This window comes from Salvelinus sp. IW2-2015, linkage group LG18 (assembly GCF_002910315.2).
Source record: "Salvelinus sp. IW2-2015 linkage group LG18, ASM291031v2, whole genome shotgun sequence".
NCBI lineage: Eukaryota > Metazoa > Chordata > Actinopteri > Salmoniformes > Salmonidae > Salvelinus > Salvelinus sp. IW2-2015.
This window is the reverse complement of record NC_036858.1, coordinates 18,183,895-18,189,142: the sequence shown is the minus strand read 5'-3', so window position 1 is coordinate 18,189,142 and position 5,248 is coordinate 18,183,895. Positions and strand designations below refer to the sequence as shown.

General features: G+C 38.7%; 2 long non-coding RNA genes across 5 annotated transcripts; one reads left to right on the top strand and one right to left on the bottom strand.

Moving 5' to 3' along the window:
- The first annotated feature begins 1,011 nt into the window (after nucleotides 1–1,011).
- On the top strand, nucleotides 1,012–3,707 carry LOC139029220 (uncharacterized). Of its 2 annotated transcripts, XR_011481501.1 has the most exons (6): nucleotides 1,012–1,073; nucleotides 1,885–1,911; nucleotides 2,560–2,603; nucleotides 3,073–3,120; nucleotides 3,539–3,562; nucleotides 3,663–3,707. It is a non-coding gene; the product is annotated as an uncharacterized lncRNA (long non-coding RNA). The 2 variants fall into 2 exon arrangements; XR_011481500.1 differs by lacking the exons at nucleotides 3,539–3,562; nucleotides 3,663–3,707 and having other exon boundaries at nucleotides 3,073–3,139.
- Nucleotides 1,173–3,574, bottom strand: LOC139029221 (uncharacterized). 3 transcript variants are annotated; one of them, XR_011481502.1, is made up of 6 exons: nucleotides 3,552–3,574; nucleotides 3,231–3,302; nucleotides 3,041–3,063; nucleotides 2,913–2,936; nucleotides 2,568–2,616; nucleotides 1,173–1,279 (listed from the first exon to the last, which is right to left on the bottom strand). It is a non-coding gene; the product is annotated as an uncharacterized lncRNA (long non-coding RNA). The 3 variants fall into 3 exon arrangements; XR_011481503.1 differs by lacking the exon at nucleotides 1,173–1,279 and adding an exon at nucleotides 1,981–2,043; XR_011481504.1 differs by lacking the exons at nucleotides 3,231–3,302; nucleotides 3,552–3,574 and adding an exon at nucleotides 3,158–3,202.
- Nucleotides 3,708–5,248: the final 1,541 nt, after the last annotated feature.

Genomic DNA, 5,248 nt, shown 5'->3' with positions numbered 1-5,248 from the left:
ATAGAATTAGGAATTATACACCCTTACTTGCATTACAGAACAAAGAGTATATTTGATCAATGTTTCTCCTGGAAATGAGGGAACCTCATTCCCCTGTTACTCCTGTTCTCAAATCAACCAATAGGTCATTATCGCTATTATTCATCCAAAGTTATTGATTTGAGTTATTGGAACGAGTGAGATCTCTCCCTATTATTCCTGTGTTGCTTGAGGAAATACCAAACTTTCCTCTTTTGTCCTCATAGATCCACACTAGTAACTAAACACGGCTGCAAAGTTAACGTTCCTATGGACCCGCTTGGCATTTTGCTAACTGTCCATATCCACTGGACCTGCACTGGACCTAGTCAAAAGTGCTATGAGGTTGTATGTATAGCATAGCAAAAAGCCATTTGAAGTGGGTCGGCAATAAAAAAACGTAAAATAACCACTGCTGCACCCAAGGAGGTTGATTATAAACTTTACAGGGAGATGCGTTTATAAACTATAAGGGAGGTGGCATTATAAACTATACAGGGAGTTGGATTATAAACTTTACAGGGAGGGGATGATTAAAACGTTTTACAGGGAGGTGGATTTATAAACTTTACAGGAAGTGGATTATAAACTATACAGGAGGTGGATTTATTTAAACTATACAGGGACTGGTTATAAACTAACAGGGAGGTGGATTATATTTACTATACAGGGAGGTGGATTATTAAACTATACAGGGAGGGTGGTTATAAACTTTACAGGGAGGTGGATCTATAAACTTACGGGAGGTGGATATAAAACTTACGGGAGGTGGATTAATAAACTTTTACAGGGAAGGTTGATTATAAACTTTACCAGGAGTGGATTATAAACTTTACAGGAGTGAGTATAAACTTTACAGGGAGGTGGAGTATAAACTTCTACAGGGAGGTGGATTATTAAAACTTTCAGTAGGTGGATTATGAACTTTACAGGGAGGTGGATAATAAACTTTACAGGGAGGTGGATATTAAACTTACAGGAGATGGATTACTAAAACTATACAGGGAGGTGGTTATAAACTATACAGGGGGTGGATTATATTACTATACAGGGAGGTGGATATAACTATACAGGAGTGGATTATATTACCTATACCAGGGAGGTGGTATTATAAACTATTACAGGGAGGTGGGATTATAAAAACTATACAGGGAGTTGGATTATAAACTTAACAGGGGGTGGATTATAAGACTTTACAGGAGGTGGATTATAAACTTTACAGGAGGTTGATTATAAACTTTACAGGGAGGTTGATTATAAACTTATACAGGGAGGTGGATTATAAATTTACAGGGGAGCGTGGGAATTATTAAACTATACATGGGAGTGGATTATAAACTTTACCAAGGGAGGTGGATATATAAACTTTTACAGGGAGGTGGATTATAAACTTTACAGGGGAAGTGGATTATATAACTATACAGGGAGCGTGGATTATAACTATAAGGGACGGTGGTTATAAACTATTACAGAGGAGGTGGATATATACTACAAGGGAGGTGGATTATAAACGTATACAAGGAGTGGTGTATAAACTTTACAGGGAGGTGGATTTATAAAACTTACAGGGGGGTTGATTATTAAACTTTACAGGAGGTGCGATTATAAAACTTTACAGGAGTGATTATAAAACTTTACAGGAGGTTGATTTATAAACTTTTACAGGGAGGGTGGAGTATAACTTTTACAGGTGAGGGTGGAAGTATAAACTTTACAGGAGGTGGATTAAAACTTTACAAGGGGTGGATCATAAACTATACACGGAGTGGTTTATAACAACTATACAGGGAGGTGTTAGAAACGTATACAGGGAGTGGTTATAAAAACTATACAGCGGGAGATGAATTATAAAACTATACACGAGAGGTGGTTTATAAACTATACAGGGAGGTGGTTATAAACCTAATTACGGGAGGTTGGTTTTATAAACTATACAGGGAGATGGGATATAAAATATACAGGGGAGGTGGATTATAACATACAGGGATGGTGGATTATTAACTATACAGGGAGGTGGATTATAAACTATTACACGGAGTGGGATTTATAGTAACTTCAAGATCAGCATAGTAACTACAGATCTAGCATAGTTAACACAGATCTAGCGTAGTAACTACAGATCTAGCGTAGTAACTGCAGATCTACGTAGTAACTACAGATCTAGCGTAAATAAACTGCGATCTAGCGTAAGTAGAACTACCAGATCTAGCGGTAGTAACTGCAGATCTAGCATAGTAACTACAGGATCTAGCGTAATAACTGCAGATCTAGCGTAGTAACTACGATCAGCGGTAGTAACTGCAGATCTAGCATAGTAAACTTGCAATCTAGCCATTAGTAAACTACAGATCTAGCATCGGTTTAGCCTAGTGGTTAGAGTGGGGGGAGGGGGGCGGCAGGTAGCCTAGTGGTTAGAGTGGGGGGGGCGGCAGGTTGCCTAGTGGTTAGAGTGTGAGGAGATTATAAACTTACAGGGGAGGTTGATTATAAACCTTTACCAGGGGGAGGTTGATTTATAAACCTTTACAGGGGAGGTGGGAGGTATAAACTTTTACAGGGAGGTGGATTATAAACTTTACAGGGAGGTGGACTTATAAACTTTAGCGTGAGGTGGATTTATGAACTTACAGGGAGGTGGATTATAAACGTTACAGGGCAGGGATGGGATTATAAACTTAATACAGGGAAGATGGATTATAACTATACCAGGGAGGTGGTTATAAACTATAAGGGAGTGGGTTATATACTATACAGGGAGGGTGGATATAAATATACAGGGAGGTGGATTATATACTATACAGGGAAGGTGGATTATAAACTATACAGGCGAGGTGGGATTATAAACTATTACAGGGAAGTTGGAATTATAAACTTTACAGGGAGGGGATTATAACTTTACAGGGAGGTGGATTATAAAACTTTACAGGGAGGTTGATTATAAACTTTCAGGAGGTTGATTATAAACTTTACCAGGGAGGTGGAATTAAAATTAAACCTTTACAGGTTAGGTCGGATTATAAACTATACAGGGAGGTGGATTATAAACTACAGGAGGTGGATTATAAACTTTACAGGGAGGTGGATTATAAACTTTACAGGGAAGTGATTATAAACTATACAGGGAGGGATTATTAACTACTTACAGGGGAGGTTGGTTATAAACTATACAGGGAGGTGGATTATAACTATACAGGGGAGGTGTATTTATAAACGTATACAGGGAGGTGGTTATAAACTTTACAGGGAGGTGGGATTATAACTTTACAGGGAGGTTGATTATAAACCTTTACAGGGAGGGTGGATTATAAAACTTTAACAGGGAGAGCGTTGATTAAAACTTTACAGGAGGGTTGGATTATAAACTTTACAGGGAGGAGTATAAACCTTTACAGGGGAGGTGGAGTATAAACTTTACCAGGGAGGTGGATGATAAACTTTACAGTGGGTGAATATGAAACTTGTACAGGGAGGTGGATTATAAACTTTACAGGAGGTTGGATTAGAAACTATTACAGGGGAGTGGGATTATAAACTATACAGGGAGGTGGTTAATAACACTATACAGGGAAGGTGGATTATGATACTGATACAGGAGGTGGTTATAAATATTACAGGGGAGGTGGATTATATACTATTACAGGGAGGTGGATTATAAATATTACAGGGAGGTGGTTATAAACTTTACAGGGTTTTGTAGTGTTTATTGTTTTGTTCGGCGTCATTTTTATTAATAAAGGAAAATGTACGCTACCCAGCCAAAACATAGAACTACAAAACATAGAACATAGAATASCCACCCCAACTCACGCCCTGACCAAACCAAAATAGAGACATAAAAAGGATCTCTAAGGTCAGGMCGTGACAAGATCAATGGATGTGTGATGAATTGCTATGATTTGACTTTGACATGCTCAACGTTTTTAGCAACGAATGAAAAATACAGACATTTCTGTTGTAAAAATACCTTGAAGATAACAGGCATACATGTAAGGGACAATCAACAATGGAGTCCTGGGGAAATAACCCACGCCACACGGCCTGGTCTCAGAGCATTTCTTATTATTCTWTATGTAAATCRGAGACACTGYATTTAGTATYTGTTAAGTTGCGTATGGTAAGAGCAGGTGTRCTTAATGTTTGGTACATGCAGTGTATGTAGATATCTTTGTTAGAAAGAATCKTCTACTTCCCTTTATGGATTGATGCTGAATGTAAAAGATGGCTCAACTTACCCCACTCTCCCCTACACCGTCTTTTCCTTCCCCTTTCTATAAAATGGCCCTAATTTGACCATAGTATAGCAACACTCTGTATGACACAGCTCCATGTTCAAACAAAATAGTTCTGGGTAGTAGGGGCTCTAGTGAGTAGACTGAACTATGCCTGTTCACCCCACTGCCTGTTCACCCCGCTATCATCCAGAAYGCGAGGTCAGTACAGGTGCATCAAAGCAGGGACCGAGAGACTGAAAAACAGCTTCTATCTCAAGGCCATCAGACTGTTAAACAGCCACCACTAACATTGAGTGGCTGCTGCCATACATGTAAAACATTTATCACTAGCCACTTTAAACAATGCCACTTAATATAATGTTTACATACCCTACATTACGCATCTCATATGTATATACTGTACTCTATACCACCTACTGCATCTTGCCATCTTTATGTAATACATGTATCACTAGCCACTTTAAACAATGCCACTAATATAATGTTTACATACCCTACATTACTCATCTCATATGTTAACAGTGGGGAGAACAAGTATTTGATACACTGCCGATTATTGCAGGTTTTCCTACTTACAAAGCATGTAGAGGTTTGTAATTTTTATCATAGGTACACTTCAACTGTGAGAGACGGAATCTAAAACAAAAAATCCAGAAAACACATTGTTGATTTTAAGTAATTAATTTGGCATTTTATTGCATGACATAAGTATTTGATACATCAGAAAAGCAGAACTTAATATTTGGTACAGAAACCTTTGTTTCCAATTACAGAGATCATACGTTTCCTTAGTTCCTTGACCAAGTTTGCACACACTGCAGCAGGGATTTTTGCCACTCCTCATACAGAACTTCTCCAGATCCTTCAGGTTTTGGGCTGTCGCTGGGCAATACGGACTTTCAGCTCCCTCCAAAGATTTTCTATTGGTTCAGGTCTGGAGACTGGCTAGGCACTCCAGGACCTTGAGATGCTTCTTACGAGCCACTACTTAGTTGCCC